This window comes from Canis lupus, chromosome 10, assembly GCF_011100685.1.
Source record: "Canis lupus familiaris isolate Mischka breed German Shepherd chromosome 10, alternate assembly UU_Cfam_GSD_1.0, whole genome shotgun sequence".
Lineage (NCBI taxonomy): Eukaryota > Metazoa > Chordata > Mammalia > Carnivora > Canidae > Canis > Canis lupus.
Genome location: NC_049231.1, coordinates 30,075,454 through 30,092,996, shown reverse-complemented (window position 1 = coordinate 30,092,996; position 17,543 = coordinate 30,075,454). Strand labels below are relative to the sequence as shown.

Here is a 17,543-nt window from a genome sequence, read left to right as displayed (position 1 = left end):
CAAGTTGATCCGTACTTATTTTTGCATGCAAAAGTGTTTACTGCAAGATGCCACTGTGCCTTTGGGGCTATAAGTTATGCAGCATTATTGTGCCACTAGGTAACTGATACACCATCCCTTTTCTTACCTACTCATGCATTTCCCTTCCCCACCATCATCGGTCGAGGTGGGGATAATAATAGCAGTACGAACTGCCTCAGACATTTACTATGCACCAGACAATGTGCTAAAATTTTTTCTGAATCTTTTTATTTAATCCTCACAATGGCCCTAGCAGGTTATATACTGTAGGCAGCTCCTAAGATGGCACCTAGTGGCATCTGCTTCCTGGTATTCCTGCCTTTATGTCATCTCTTCCTCTGGAGTGCTGGCCAGGCCTAGTGACACACACAGAGATAATAGGATGTCACTTGTGAGATGGAGTTACAAGAAGATGATGACATCCATCATACTTGCCCGCTCTTGCTCTCTCTGACTCACTGTGATGAAAGCAGCTGCTACATTGTGAGCTGTCCTGTAGTCCATGTGGGAAGGAACTGAGGGAGGTCACTCACCAACAGCCACTGGGAAATAGGCTTTCAATCTAGCCACCCATGAGAAACTGGATCCTACCATCAACCGCTTGATAATTAGCAGATTCTCCCTTCAGTCCAGTCTCAAGACGGCTGCAACCTCAAATGACACCTTCACTACAACCTCGTGAGAAACCCTGAGCCAGAGGAGCTGGGCCCTTGACCCATAGCAGCTGTGAAATAGTGAGCGTCTGTTGTCCTAAGCTGCTAAGTTTGGGGGTAATTTGTTACACAGCTCAGATAACAAGGACGCTGAACAATGCTGTCTTTACAGATGAAAAGGACAAAGCGTAGAGGTTAAGCCAACCCACCTACACTACACAGTTGCCTCCATTGCTGGCTGCCCACTACCTCCAGAGACATGAATTTTATTCCCCTTCCCTCTCCAGTCCTTGTGCCTCTCACCCTCACTTCCCCTTCCTCTCGGCCTCATTGCCTTGTCTGATCTCATTCTCTTCCTCTGCCTCTCGTCTTTTCTGTTTGGTGTCTCTGGCAGAGTCCTTTGTCTCAACCTTTCCTCTCTCATCCTTTCTTCCTCTACCCTTCCTCTTTCCAGGCCTCCATAACCCAAAGCACAGCATTTACAGGTAACAGCCTCCATGAAGACTCAGCTGCTGGTGTCCAAAAACAACTAGAATGACTTAGAAATAAACTAGCCAAACACCCCATCTCTGCAGTTCACGTGGGGGAAATTCTCGTTACCTGATGTTATACAACATAATAGCTATTTTCCTATTCATTAACTTCTGTGCCCAGTATCTGTAAGCTCCCAGAAGCCAAAGAATTTGACTTCGCTGCTCTTTTCTCCAGACTTAAAAGAGATCTCACTCCAGAGTAGGCAGGCAAAAAGATATTCTCTGAATGAATGAAAATTTTGTGAGGAGGAGGAGGGGAAATAAAGAGGGAAAACTGTGAAATCCCTGCGCATGCTATTTTACCAACATTATCTCATGTAATGATCACAACTGCTTTATGAGACCCCCTAATCTGTTGGTGGGAAAAACAGGCTCAGAGAAGTCAGTTAATTTATGCAATGTAGCACAGCCAGCAAATGACAGAGCAAAGACTTGAACCCACGTCTCCCTGGCCCCAGAGCTTGTTCTCTTTGACCCACATGCTACTGCTGTCACCTTATAGATTTCTAGAATGGTACCCCACACCCTCAGATTAGAATACATCCTTAGACCTGGTTTTCTAGCAACTAGACTGGGTGACCAGAACTGTTACCTTGGTCCTTGCATGACAGCTTTAGGGACACAGTCAGATGTCCTAGCAGCACACCTGGCTGATCGCAAACAAGCAAATCCCATAGAGATACAGGACAGGGCTTGAGAAAGTGTAAGAGCTGGATTACGATCCAGTTCACCCCAATTACTAATTGCATGACCTTGTGCAACTTACCTAACATTCTGTGCCCCCATTTCCTCATGGGGGAAATGGGGATAATACCCAGACCTAATACCAGGGTGAGCTGGGAGGATTAAGTGAGCTAATACCTGTAAGGTGACCCAAAGAGTCTGAAACATAGTAAGTGCTCACTGAAACTAAGCCACAAGAATTATCCATGTTTCTTTTTTTTTTTAATTTTTTTAAATTTTTATTTATTTATGATAGTCACAGAGAGAGAGAGAGAGAGGCAGAGACACAGGCAGAGGGAGAAGCAGGCTCCATGCACCGGGAGCCCGACGTGGGACTCGATCCCGGGTCTCCAGGATCGCGCCCTGGGCCAAAGGCAGGCTCCAAACCGCTGCACCACCCAGGGATCCCGAATTATCCATGTTTCTAACCTGTACCGAGTCATCCTTAGGGTCACAGCCAGAGTTTTTATGGGTTGCTCAGTCTTCCCTTCTTGAAATGAGCTTTTGTCTAAGAGAGCAGAGAAGATGGGACCCCAGATGAGGGGGCTGAGCGAGAGGCAGGGAAGAGGAGCAATCAGGGGCTTCCAGCCAGGCCCCTGTCCATCTCTGGGATGCTCAGCACATTCATTTCCCCGCAGAAGACTTATTAGCTGCAGAATGGAATGGGGAGCCCACAGTAACGAGCCTTTAATTATGAAACTCTTTTACCTTATTGCTTTTGTGTGGCCCCGATGAAAATGAGCAGTGGCAGTTTCTATTAGAAATGTTAATTACTTTCCCGGGTAATTAGACTCACTGTGTACCGTGAGCACCTGACCTCCCTTCTTAACAGCAGAGACAGGAGGAAGAGGAACAAAACGGACTGGTGGGGGGAGTAGAGGGGTGGCGACAGGGGAGGTGGGGGAGAAAGTGAAAGTGGTTATGAATGCTGAGGAAAGCGAAATCATCCAAATTAGTTGAACAGACAAGGAAGCCTCAGAGCTTCCTCAGTAAGGAAGGCTGGGGGAAGAGGAGATCTCCTGGAGAGCTGGGGGGCTCTCCTACACCGGGGCCCATCATGATGATGGGAACAGTGACAGACCCCTCTGGAAATGCAGTGTCCCACTGGACGGGTTCCCACTGGGCCTCTTCTCACAGTGGGGCTACAGAATCCCCAGGCTGCTCAGAGACTTCCCAAGGTCACACAGCAGGGGAGGCACAGCTGGGCCCAGACCCCACTGAGAAATTCCTCCTTTGATCCTTCTAAAGCATTTGTTGGCCACTCAGGGCTACTTTGGCTGGAAGAACAGAACAGACCCTGTTCCAGTTCCCAACGTGATTAAGGTCTGGGGGTACACACAGGTCGCTGCACCATCACCGTTCACAGCACATGGGAACACAGCATGTGGGAAGCACGCAGGAGGCTGCGATGAAGAATAATTGGGTAAGAGGCACTCAGTGTGGCAGGAGTGATCAGGGAGGGCTTCTCTAGGGAGGTGGCTTTTCCTTGACATCTTTTTCCTGACACTGCTATTTGCAGAGTTGGGATAAAAGAGCATATCACCTGGTGTTGTGGTTGAATAGGGTCCCCCCCCAAATTCACATCTGCCCAGAGCCTCAAAATGGGACCTTAATGGAAATAAAGGTCTCTGCAGATGCAATTGGTTGAAATCACAGTGAATTGGGGGTAGGGGGGCAAATCCAATAACTGGTGTCCTTATGAGCAGAGGGAAATCGGGCACAGAGACACAGGCACATGGTAACAATGCCAGGCGACAACAAGGACAAGAGTAGAGGGATGCAGGTGCAAGTTGGGGAGCTCCAAGGACAGACAGCAACCACTTGAAGCTGGAAGAGGCAAGGAAAGCTCCTCTTCCTAGGAGCTTCAAGGGGAGCACAGCCCTGCTGACACCTTGATTTTGAACTTTGAGCCTCCAGAACTGAGAAAATAAACTATTTTAAGCCATCCAGTTTGTGGTCCTTTGTTACAGCAGCCCAACAAAACGAATATGCTGGTTTCTATAATCCCGTACCTATAGCACTATAGACTAAAGTCCTCAAATAATATAGGGTGAGATCATGGAGAGAGCACTGGACAAGGAGTCCAGTTCTCCAGCTAACCTGCCTTGTGACTTTGGGCAAGTCACTCCCCACCTTGAGCCTATCTAAGTCAGGGAGAACCTGGGGTTCCCAAACACATGGTCAGGGACAAGCCAAAATCACTATCACCTGGGGCTAGAGTGTTTAGAATACAGATTCCTAGGCCTGCCCCACATGAGCTTATACAACTGGTTTCTCTGGGTAAGGCTATGGAATCTGGATTTCTAACAAACTCCCCAGGAAAGGGATCCTGACATGCCACCCAGTTTTTAGACTCTCTGGGTTCAAGCACACAACCTAAGGGCCCTTTGAAAGCAGAGTGTCTGTCACTCTAAGGACTGTCCACCCTGTCCTTGGCCATGAGCCACACCTGCCCATCCATGCTGACCTAACTCACTGCAGATGTCTGTGAGAAAAGCCAGGCGTCCAAGAGATCAGGGGATGCTTGTGCCAAAGGAAATTGGGGGATGCTTGCTCCTCAGTCATTAAAGAAGCTGTTTACAGAGCCCTGCTCTTCTTTTAATTTGTTTGTCTTTTTGATTGTGTAATTGAATCCCAGCCAGAGGGCTCAACCGAGCCTCGCCAGGGAAGGCAGAGAGCCATCAATAGCCAGGAGTGTCACTTCCAAGGCCCAGAGGGGCTCCAGGGCGGCAGTGGAAAGCCTCAACTCTTGCCATTCTTCTCAGGTCAGACACTGTGGGGCAGGGGAGTGGGCCTGGACTTTATCAATCAGACAAACCAAGGTTCAAATCCTAGCCCTGCCATGAGCCAGCTGTGTGATCTGGAGCAAATTCCTAAGCCTTTCTGTTCTTCAAATTCCTCATCTTCGAACCCAAGGGTAGCACACTCATCTAGCAGGGCTGCTGAGAGAACTGCAAGAAACAATACCGATGGGGGGGCCCAAGCCATTGTGGGTGCCCAGCAAAATACAACTGTATTGTTGGTATTATTACTATTTTATTAGTAGTATTAAAAGTAGGAGGCTTGCACTAAAGGATGCTTATCCGTTTGGCAGGGCTAGCCCCTTACCTGTTAGGCCTGCAAAATGCAATGGAGAGGGCCACTTCGTGTCGTTGAGAAGAGCCATAATTTGGAATCAGAATGTCTCATTCTAAAACCCAGCTCTGCTACATTCCCCCTGTGTGGCCGTGGGCGAGACACTTAAGCCCTCTAAGCACTGGTGTCTTCATCTCCTAAGTGGAGCCCAGAATCCCCATCTTCCCATCTCTTGTCACAATCAAATAAGACAACACACACAAATTGGGTAAACTCCCAGTCTTTTTACTAATCCAAAGAAGAAATTACTATTATGTAGCCAGATTCATAAGCCTGGCTGAATCCCCTGCGGAGATTCTAAAAAATATCAGTGCCCACATCTCTTCCCTGGGCCAACGTCTCTGTGTAGCCGGCAGCCTTTAGGATGCTGCTGATCTGGCCCAAAACTCCCTGTCTGCAAAGGAGGAGGGCAAAGCCCAGGGCGGTGGGGAGTTTTGCTCAAATTTCTACAGCAGGCTATTTACCCTTTGGAGCATCATTTACTCTCGCTATGTCTGTCCTCTGCCAGCATGAAATTCCAATAGACAGGTTCTCAGGGCCAGTCAGGAAGGCCTCTGTGCATTGCGTAGCCTGCCTGGGAAGCCAGGGAGTACACAGTACATAGCTGGTGTTGGCCAAGCGGGCTTTCTGCCAAGAAGCTCCTCAACAGTAGGCATGGACTCAGCAGAGGTGTCCCTGTTCCCGGATGATCGAGAGAGACCAGGACCTTCCTGCAGAGTGTCCTGGCAGGTGACAGGGGATGAGAGATGCAGACATGGTTATTGCAGACCACCACTGAGAGGAGCCTGTGGGAGGGAGCATGAAGATGGGAAGGTGAGCAAGCCTCAAAGTCAAACCCATCTGGTTCTGAGCTCCCCTCTGCCACTGACTGGCTGCGCACCATTAGGCAGAAAGAATAAATGAGAATTTTGCTATTTAAACACAGTGTTTCCTGCCAGGCTGGCTCTGGCTTCTGCTTCTTAGAAATGCTTCCTTCAGCCCTTGTGTTCATCCCACTCCTTCGGATGAATCAGCCCTTTGTGGGCAAGAACAGTGTCAGGCGGGCTCCTTCGTCTATAGGGGCACAGCTGGGGAGTCAAAAGAATAAGCCTGGGTCTCCAGGAGAAGAGCAGGAGCAAAGGCACTAAATCCTTGGCTCCTGAAAGCCTGTGCAGGGGGGAAGCCCCAGGAGCAGAGCCAACACTCTAGGAGGAAAGCCCAGAGAGAGAGAGTCAGCCCACCGAAAAGAAGAACTTTGTCAACCTAAGTTGCATAATACAGGAGCCAGCTGCCTGGTGAGGTAGTGAGCTCCCCGTCACACTGGAATGACATTTGTGAAGGCCATGTGGCCACTTGTGAGGCTGGTATCAATGGGATTCCTGTTTTCAGTGGACACGTGGGCTGAATGAACTCCAAGGGCCCTTCCTCGCTTAGATTCTGACTAAGACTCAGATATGACTCAGAAGGCCCAAGGATGAGATTTGCAAAAGCAGAATTAGGTGGACGGCCAAGTCCTAACTTCTCTCATCAGTCGTTTGAACTTGAGCAAGTTATTTAACTTCTCTGGGGCTGTTCCTTCATTTGAAGTATTGAAAGAATTATTGTATGCATTTTGAATAAGCAGGGTGGGAATTAAACCATGTCCTGTACACAGAGTACCTGGACAGCCTCATACCCAGTCAATTCTGAAAAGACAAAGCCCCCCGGCCACCCTCCTAGTTTCCATCAGCAGCTCCCCGGTGGTCCCCAGGTTTTCCAGGAGATGCACTCGTTAGGCAAATCAGCATATAAAACCAGTTGTCGCTCCCATCCTTGGATGCCCGCGATTAAATACTGTCACAGGATCTCTCCCCATTAAGCTCATGCCTTACAGGGCCCAGGCTGTGTCACAGGGAGGGAAGTCTTCACGGTGGCCATGCCGAAGGGAAGCTGCCATGGAGAGGAGCTAAACTAGGTGTAAAGGACCATGACAACACAGGCCCAGTGTTTGAGCGAAAGATGCATATCACTGAGTGCTGCTGGCCCGGAAGGCCACTTCCTTCTAGATGTGGAGCAGAAGCTAAACACTCTAACCCCCAGGGCGCCAGCTGGCTGTCTCCTACGCCTCCCCCAGGCTCATGCTAAAGATGGGAGGTGAGCATCAATCTGCTCAGGCAAAGGAGCCAGGCCCAGAGTGACACCACACACCCCTCCCTTCTATGTGCATGGGGGAAATAGAGGTCTCTGGGTGGGATTTGAGGGGTCCCAGAGCATACCCACCTTGGTACCTCAAACGCCTCCCCTCTTAATTTACCACCCATGCTTGGAACTTAGGACTTCTCCGTTTTTAAAGTAACATTGCTTTTGTCTCCTACAACCGTGTGTCCTCAGCCCTCAGGAAATTAGAGCCTAAATGCAACTAGGAATTCCCAGTTGGCTTGGAAATCACCTCTGGGTTAACCCAGTTACCTGAGAAGCTGAGAAGCTGAGAAAGAGATAGACTTCATCTCTGAAGAGAAGAAATGCATAAAGTGTCCAGAAGCCCTCTCCTCCTTCCCCTTCTCAACACACACACACACACACACACACACACACACACACACACACCACCAGCTCTCAAATGCCTAATTGGCCCATCCATTCAAGATGATGGCAGCTAACACTCTCATTTTGCTCATACACCAACGATAGTGGCCAAGTGTCCAGGTCCTGTACTACCTGACACTATCTAAATTCAGACATTCAGAAGAAATTCATGACAAACCTTCCAACCAAAACACAAGAACAGATGCTTCCTTGGACAGATCCAATCAGGGATCCAGTGTCCAGGTCCTGTACTACCTGACACTATCTAAATTCAGACATTCAGAAGAAATTCATGACAAACCTTCCAACCAAAACACAAGAACAGATGCTTCCTTGGACAGATCCAATCAGGGAGGGTGAAGGTGAGGATCCGCTAGGTATCACCACACCCATTTGACAGATGAGGAATTTGAGGACATAAGAAGTGACTTGCTTATTACAGCCAACAGGTCTCAGAACCAGCTCCCAACCCAAATCTGCCAAGCCCTGGAAAGTGGGCTATTTTCATTATGTCACATGCATCCTTACCAGAGAGCCTAACTTTGCTTACTCCACAGTGTGGGGAGACTTGATCTGGGCCCTTTGGAAGCAAAGTTGCTCCCTTAGGCCTGTGGCTGTCAAACCTTGACAAGCATAAGAACCACCTGGGAGCTCGTTAGCCATGCCAAATGTAAGTTCTAGCATGGATGAGATCAGCTCTTCTCAAACTTTCTTGCGCATATGTATCATCTGGGGATCTTGTTAAAATGCAGATTCTGCTGCAGTGGCTCTGGGGTCTGGCTGAGACTCTGAGCTCCCGGGGCTGCTGCTCCATGGACCTGACTTTTGAGCGGCCCGTGAGTGAGTCTTCTGGTGTCTGAATCCTGCCATCACCACCTTCCCAGCTACAGAGCGCTGGGCAAGTTACTAAGCCTGTGTCTCCATGTCTTTATGTGGAAAATGTGCATTGATACTGCACCACCTCACGGGGTTGCTTCTAGGGTTAAAGATGATCCACATAAATTGCTTAGCACAATGCCTGGTGCATAGAAAAATTACAATGAAGTGTGATTACTATCGGGGCTACTAGTAGCAGTAGTGAGTTTTGTGGTGCACCATAGGATTTCAAAAACAAATGCAAACTGCTAGTATTATATTTTCCCACTAGCTTACATTTATTCAGCTTTCCCGAGTCCTGGAGCTGCTTCTAGAAATGAATTTCAGAGCTAGCAGTAGCATGGCAATTTACATTTGTATAATGCATTTTCGCGTATGTGGTGCTTATGGTATTAATGCTAACTCAATGCTTAAAACAACCATGATTTATTACTTCTCTAATCTCATGGCTGTCTGAGTCTAACTGGGTGTTTATTCTGTTGTCCACGGAGGAGCCCAGGTCCCTCTGCATTGGCCTGGGAGCTAAGTTGGGAGCCATCTGGGGCTGAACCATCCAAATAGCCTCTCACCCTCCAGCTACACTGTCCACCTGGATTCTCAACATCCAGCAGTTTCCCTGACCTTCTCCCACAGCACAAGGCTGGCTTTCAGAGTGAGGGTCTGGAGTAGAGAAGCTCCAACATACACGTGTGTATCAATTCTTTACCTGCATTTTACTTCCCAAAGTCACATCAGCCCAAGTGAGCCACACGGGTACAGACTGCACAGGGTGTGGACACCAGGGCATGTGGTTCACCAGCAGCCACTGATACAAAGTTGACCACAATTAACCAGCTGGATTAGGAGTCCCTTGTATACAGCTCACCTGCCATGCGCACTGTGGTCTCCTCACTCCTAGGACATTGTTGAGTGTATCTGACCCTATAGCCAGCCTCAGGTGCAGTGCAAGTCAAAAGATGTCCCCGTTTGCAGGTGGCTTTGAGAACTTGATGTCACACAGCTAATTAGGGGCTGCTGCTCAGAACATCCAGCTCCAGGCCTGTCATTCTTTCCCATCCACTGTCCTCCTAACCTTGCAGCATAAAGCTTTTCTGCCAGCCTCTCCTTACCCTGTATGTCTCTGTTCGCCAAGCTTCCTGGTGACATAGTTAATTATTTATAAATGAACATTTAAATGCACCAGAAAGAGTGCTATTTAAAGAAACCCTATGGTGACTCACTGAGTAATTAAAATAATCATTTATTCTGTAAGCATTTATTGGGATCTTGGTATGCACCAGGCACAGCAGGGGCAGGGGTGGGGATGGAGGGACAAGGGAGCCATACAGAGTTAGGAGTCAGGGCTCTTGCCCTCAGGGAGCTAAGTCACATAGGCGTCCAACAACAGATGTCGATTAGGCCTCTACTGTGCGTCCATCTCAGTGCTGGGCTCCAGAGGCAAAGTGAACCTCATTTCGGGGTGGGGGGGTCAGGATGTCACCAACTGGCAAGGAAACCAATCAGTAAGCTGTCCCACACCATGTGGTCATGATGTGATGGATGTGTTCAGAAAAGGGCTGAAGGTCAAGACAGGGGTCAAGAAAAAGCTTCCCAAGAACAGTGCCCTACAAACTGTCCCTGGACACACAAGAATTTAACCCAGTAGACAAGACCAGGAACGGGTCCTGCAGGCTGAGACGAGAAGTCAGTAGAGACAATACAAGTCACGGGGTAGGGGGACAGAGGGTCTCCTGCATCCTGTGTGCAGCCTGCTTTCCTAAGATCCACAGCCCAAGACCACTTTAGCCAAAGATGCCTCCCCTCCTCATCCTTCAGGACTCTGGGCAAGGCTGTGTGTTTACATAGGTCTTCCCTGTGACCAGTGCGGGCCCCTCCCCTGCTCTCTGTGTTCATCTTCCTCACAGGGCTTAGTGCTGACCTGGCCTACTTGCTTATTATCCATAAGCTCTGCTCAGACTAACTGAGAAAGCAAGAACATGGCTCCTCTCTGCCATTCTACTGGAACGTGCATTGTACAAGGACAAGGACTTGGTTTGGTTCATGTTGCACCCCCAAGCACCTAAGAGTCCCTAGCATCTGGAGTCAAGGTCCCTGGCAGGAGGAATGAGCGATGTGAAGCGGGGGAGTAAGTCCTCAGAGTACTGTGGCTTCAGAAGTCTCTGTTCCAATCTTGCCTCTCAAGGACTGTGGGAAAGCCATTCTCCCCACAGACCCTGTTTCTTCATCCTGCCGGCTGTCAGGCAACCTTTACCAAATCGAATTTCATTTTTTTTTTTATTTATTTATGATAGTCACAGAGAGAGAGAGAGAGGCAGAGACACAGGCAGAGGGAGAAGCAGGCTCCATGCACCGGGAGCCCGACGTGGGATTCGATCCCGGGTCTCCAGGATCGCGCCCTGGGCCAAAGGCAGGCGCCAAACCGCTGCGCCACCCAGGGATCCCCCAAATCGAATTTCAGAACAGCTATGAAGGTTCTATTTCTTAACAGAACCTGGGATGGTAGAGGTGGCCTTGGGAGTCTACCTGGGTGGCCAGGCCTGGCAGGAGCCCAGCCAATGCTTTATGATCAACAGTGTGACCAGGTATTAGTTCAAAGCCCAGTTGGGCCTCGTTCCAATTCAGGGTCATAGGATCCGGGTTCCAGGGAAGCTAGCAGAGTTCCATCTAAGCTGATGGAGCATCAAGAACTGACACCTGGCCTGTACCACGCAGGGGTTAGTTGCTCGGCACATCCATCAGGAGCTTCAGGCTAAGAGAGAGGGGGTGGGCAAGAGAGATTTCGAACAGGCCCCTGTGCTTTCATACATGCTAATCCCTCTTTAGGAAAAGACTGTCTAGCCCTACACATGGCAGACTCTTATCCATCCTTCAAAACCCCATTGAAATGCCACCCTTCTCTGAAAACTGCCCTGCCTTCCTGTGCAAAGTTAATCACTCCCTCTTCTGTCCTATCATGGCTGAAACACGCCCCTACAAATACTTGATTATCTTCCCCATTCACTCAGCAGCTTTCCAAGAGCAGAGAGTTGGCCTTCTCTCCCTGTAGCTTCGATGTCCAGCACTGCACCTCCTACATACTACTCCTGATAATAACTACCACTGATTAGGCACACATTTACTTTTGGACTTTGTGCACAGAGCTCTATGTTCGTTGTTTCATTTATTCCTTACAACAGCCCAGCTGAGAAAACTGAATCGTGGAAGTGGAATTCACTACATGTCCAATAAGTGTGTCTTAGATCAATGAGCAAATGAAGAAGTGACTGAGTGGAATAATTCATAGTAAAGTCATTTTTATGTTTTGACTCTCTTTGTCTTCTGGAGAGCAGATAAGCACTAGGACATCCTATTAAATTGAGTATCCAACATCCTGTCCTTAGGATCCCCGGTGCCCATCATGGGAGGGAGGCTGAATTAAAGGTATGAAATAAAAAATCCCTGGTTATGAGACATAATTTCCCAGCCCTCCTGGAATGAAAGACAAGCCCTAGAAATCATGGCCTGTGGGTAGATCATAATCTCTTGGGGAGCTGGTCGTTCTGGAATCTCTTTCCTTCTATACTACATGCCCCCAGGCCACCTGCCTGGTCCTCCAACCCCCTTGCAGACAGATCTATCTGTGATTTATGTGTTTCCTGACCTGAGTTATGTACTCCTGTGGTATCAATGCATACACATTTCTTCTCTGTCCTTTGCTGGCGAGAGCCTTTGACAGGAATTCTGTGGCCAGTGTCCTCATAGACTGAAGTAGATTTCTTCATCCACAGCTTCTCCCTGTAGCCTTGGGCTGGGAGACAGCATGCTCTTGTAATGATGGCAGATTGGTGTTGGTGTGTGAGGACAAAAGCTTGTGGGCCTCGGTCTCAGGGCCACTGTTTAGGGCTTTTGCGTCAGTTAGGGGTCAGAGATAAAAAGTGGGTGAGTTCCAGAGCTTTGCATGGGCCCAGACCCCAAAGCTGCATGTTAACTGTCCCAGGAGGGCAGAAGAGATGCCTCCTCACGGATGCCAGCTGGAGCCACAGAAACCGTTTCCACATGAAAAATCGAGAAGTTGAATGCATGACATGTTAAGCCCTGCGGCTGACTTGGGCATTCATTTCAGATCAAGATTATGTAACATGAATAACAATCAGAGTTTGGCATATTGCGAAGTCTTGCCAATTAAATCACCTCTAATAATAGCTAATATTTTATTGGATGCTGCTTGCCCTGTGCTTACACTCCACAGGCATGATTTGATAGATCTCAACAACCCAAAGAGTAGACCATTGTTAGTGCTACTCTCATTTTATAGTTAAAGACACCAAAACTCAAAATGGCTCACACATGGTTTCCCAAGCATTGGTGGTGGGCCAGGGATCTGATCCCAAGTCCGTGTGACTCCCAAGACTCTGTATTATTCGGGCAGAGAACGAGAAGCCCAGATTTGGTTAGCCCAGCCGCTTAACCCATTAAGGTTAAAAGCCAGGGATTTCCAAGTCACTGAATTACACCAGAGCTTCTCAGCAAGTTCTAAGAATGCAGATGCAGGCATCTCATTAGGGGAACCTCTCACAACCAGTTGTCTGAGCAAACAACCTACCCTCCCCAACCAGCCAGGCAGGTGTGTCTACCTCTCCCATCCCTATGCGCACCTATTCTAACTCTTTCAGGATTCAGAATGAATGAACTCCCTTCTCTTCCCTTCTTGAAAGACAAGCTAGCTCCAGCACCCAAAGCATCTATTGATTATTTAAGATCCTAAAGTCACCATCCAAGCACTTTCAGCACCCTGTACCCAAGGACAATTATATTCTTTGAACTTTAGTTACTTTCTCAGTAAAATTGGGGATCATATAACTTGGTCAGCTTTAGCAGTGCCAGATCTTCTAGAATAGTATGGTTCAACACAACTTCCTGCAATGATGGAAATGTTCTAAGTGTTCTTCTGTCCAAAATGGCAGCCACTAGCCATTGGCACTTGAGTGTGGCCTAATGTGACTAAGAAATTAAATTGTTAATCTGACATAGTTTGATAGATTTCCATTTATTTGTTTTATTTTAAGTAGACTCCACACACAATATGAGGCTTGAACTCACAACCCTGGGATTAAGGGTCATATGCTCTACCAGCTGAGCCAGCCTGGCACCCTGATAGATTTCAATTTAAATAGCCACAGGTGGCTAGTGGGTATTATATTGGATACTGCCATTCTAGAATTAATATTACGATAACCTCTGAGTCCCACAAAATATGGAAGCCTATTCTGTATTATCAGTAATATTACTATAATAACCAATAGGACACACCAGGTTGGCCTGAGGTGTTGATGCATCAGCCATCCAGCAAAGCCAGGGGAAGTGGTGGGGCCGGGGGTGGGGGGAGGAAATATTCTCACAACAAACCAAAAAGCAATGCTCCCTGTGTAAACAGCTTCAAAACTACTTGCCTGGCTGCCCTGCGTGATGACCACTGTGCCCCTGGACCTTCTGTAAGCATTTGGTTGCCACCACAGCCTCTTACATTGGTTCGTGTATTTTTTTTAAGTTTCCGTGTTAACAAAGCCATTAGCACAGCAGCTCTCTAAAGCAAAATCATGATTCTCATTTCCTAGACCAAGACATTGAAGTTCGCAGAGTTAAATGACTTCTTTGAACCATAGAAAACTGTCATTCCAAACCACAAGGCTCAAGGCAATTAGCCTATCCTCCCACATTTAGAAATGATGGAAACCTGAATCTGTGACCCTTTTATTTTTATTTTTTTATTGAAATATAATTAATAGAATGTTATATTTGTTTTAGGCATCCAACATATTGACTCAACGGTACCATACATTACTCAGTGCTCACCATAAGTGCGGTCACCATCTGTTGCCACATAACATTATTGCAATATTATTGACTGTATTCCCTATGCCATACTCTTCATCTCTGTGACTTATTTACTTTATAATTGGAAGTTTGTACCCTTTAATCCTCTTTATTTCACCCATCCCCCCACCTGCTTTCCCTCTGGCGATCACCAGTTTGGTCTCTGTATTCAAGAGTTTGATTTTTGGCACATTTTTTTGTTTCTTTCTTCATTTGTTTTGTTTTTTAGATTCCACATTTAAGTGGAATTCTATGGTATTTGTCTTTCTCTGCCTGACTTCACTTAGGATGTAATACTCTCCAGGTCCACCCATGCTGTGGAAAATGGCAAAACCCTTTTGGATAGGTAGGCTGTCTATACCTTCGTGTCCTGCAAATGTTTACTGAATACACAAAGCATAGGGACAAGCTCCAGGCCTGAGCGAAGAACAGATGGAGCCTGGTTCAACAGAAGGGAGAGAGTGTGGGCATGTCACACTTGGTACCGTAGGGACCCTTTGTGGGGCTCTGTTCAATTCCCCTATGCTGTGTGACCTCCAACACATCTCTCTACCTTTCTGGCTTTGGCGACCCTCTCTGGACAATATAGGTAGGTATACCAAGTGTCTCTAGGGACTCAGAAGCCTAGGACTTGAGAAAGTAATATAGTGCTTGCTGCTTGCCATGTGCCTGGCACCGTGCACCAGAGAGATACAGGGAGACAAGACTGCAAGAAGTTTTGTTCATTGGTCCTCACCATCTGCAGAGTCACCTGACCTGTGGACCTGTGTGTAGAGGGGACATACAAGGACATGGATTCACCATCTTAGGCCTGCCAATTCAAGCTGTGTGACCTTAAGTAGGTCACATAATCTCTCTGAACCTTAGTTAGGTCAATTATAAAGTAGGGAAACCACCAACACCCACCTCAGAAGTTGGAGTGAGGACCACATGAGACAACTAAGTTGTGCCTATCTGTGATATTTGTACCATGAATGTCACTTCCTTCCCCTTCCCTTTCTCAGCCAACTGAGAGAGAGAGCACCCATTGTCTGCCAAGAAGCTTCTGTCATCAGTCTAGATTCACTACAGATTCCCGCCTAGCCTGTCTCCATCCCTAACCTATGCTTCCATGCTTCCAAGCCCTGCTCGATGCCCCAAACATACCAAACCTGCCTAGGGAGGCAGGAGACCGAGATAAGAGGAGAAACTCAGGTCAAAATGACTGGGAGTGAGTCCCCTTCCCTCAGGATCAGATCCTTGGCCAAAATTTCCCCCTACTTGGCCCTGACAGGCTGGAAAGCTGCACTTCTAAAGGTTCCACCCAAAGATCCCACTCATACATCATCCTTCAAGCAGGAACAGCTCCCACAGCTACAAGAGAGAGACATCTGTCCCTCTCCTTCCCACCAACACCCAGAATGAGCCTAATTAGACAGTATCTTCTTTCAGCTGCCACTGTGATCAGTGCCACGGAAGTATAGAAACAGGGTGGCTCCAGGCACAGATGCCCAGAAATGCCACACATTCCCCTACCCCAGGGCCACAGGCACCGTGGCCAGTGTCAAGAGTCTGGAGTCAAACTGCAGAGATCTGTTGAGGGCACAGTGAGATGAGATCAGGATAAGAACTGTTTTTCTGGAAGGAAGTAAACATTTTCTCAAAATGGGCTCTGAGCCAAGCTAACTTTTGAAATTTTATTCCTGAATTTTGGATCTCTGATGAGAAATTATATCAGTCAGGGTCTTGGCAGGAAACAGAAGCTCACTCAGCTGGTATTTTTGAAGAGATATTTAATGAAGGGACTAGGGTGGCACATAGGGGTGGGCAGGATTCAGAGAGCCCACAGGGTATGTTGAGGCACCCAGGGATCAGTAACAGCAGGAATATGGGACCAACCTTAATCCTAAAGGGACAGGGAAAGAAAAAGTTACTATCAGAGTCTGTTTAAGAATTGGAGTCTGGAAGGGGGCCACCTACATCCACTGTAAAACCAAACCAAAGCAAACTTCTTTCCTCCCAGTGTCCAACTTTCCCACTGGCTGAACTCAGACAGAAGTCAGAGGTCAAGAGCCCTGAAGGTGCAGCCCAGAGGAGCAGGTCCTAGGGCATAGAGCAGAGCAGGGAAGGAATGAAGATGGAAACAGACAGATGAAGAGTATCCAGGGCAGAGGAAAAAGCTCTTGGTATCATATCTCAACACTTTCATGTATTAACTAAGTAACACCCATCAAATTCCTTACTTTTTCTTGACCCTCAGTATCTTTATCTATAAATGCATATCACCTGGTTTAGAAAGTTTCTAAAGCACTTTTATAAAAGCTAGCACAGAAAAGTCAGAGAATTAGTGATACAAAGGTGGTTGGAAAATCATAGGCTCTGGGTTCAAATACCTGAGTTTCCTATCCTGGTTCCATCAGTCCTAGTGGTGTGACCTCAGGAAAACAACTCAACCTATGTGAACCCAAGTGCATCACCTACTAAACAGATATTGTAAGAACACCTCCTTCAAAGGGCAATATATGTAAAGTGTTTAGCACAGTACCTAACACAGAGAGTGCCAATAACTTGTTGACATTGTTTTTCTAGTTGATAAAAATTGAGTAAAAAGTACCTCTCAGGTATGGCTAGAGGCATGTACTTCCCTCATCCTGACTTTGCTTCCCCTAGGAGGGGGTGCTAAACTTAAATTTCTGTGCTATCCACTCAGCAGAGCCTCTCTCCTGCCTATGATTGTTTACAACCTCAGACTTCCAGGCCCAGGAAAGATATAACTTCCCATAAACTTGGCTCCCACCCTCCACAATTCTACTGTTCCTCCACTGAGAGAGGAGAGCTGCACTCAGCTGATGGACTGTGGAAGGAGGACCAGCTAGATGAAAGGACACTTGTCCCTTCTGCACCTACAACAAAGGTGATGATCTCCCTAAATCATGATGAAGCTGGAGAAACAGCCCAGAAAACCCAACCTGCTGCCCCAGCACCTGGCACAGGGCCTCAATGATACATCTGAGCACCCACAATGTTCTAGGCCCTGGGTGTACTTCATCAAACAAATCAGACACTTCATGCCCTCTTGATGCTTGCAGACTGGCAGAAAAGTTATGAATTCTACAAACACAAATTTTCACAAATGAGATACAGCTGTTGTGGAACGTAATATAGGAGATCCTTGCTGATTAGGATATATAAGGTTGCAAAGGATCCTTTCCCCATGATTAACAGA

General features: G+C 47.5%; 1 long non-coding RNA gene across 2 annotated transcripts; it reads left to right on the top strand.

The window, feature by feature from the left end:
- The first annotated feature begins 425 nt into the window (after positions 1-425).
- LOC111097835 lies at positions 426-3,847 on the top strand. Of its 2 annotated transcripts, none has more exons than XR_005365179.1 (3): positions 426-755; positions 3,197-3,353; positions 3,637-3,847. It is a non-coding gene; the product is annotated as an uncharacterized LOC111097835 (long non-coding RNA). The 2 variants fall into 2 exon arrangements; XR_005365180.1 differs by having other exon boundaries at positions 3,179-3,353.
- Positions 3,848-17,543: the final 13,696 nt, after the last annotated feature.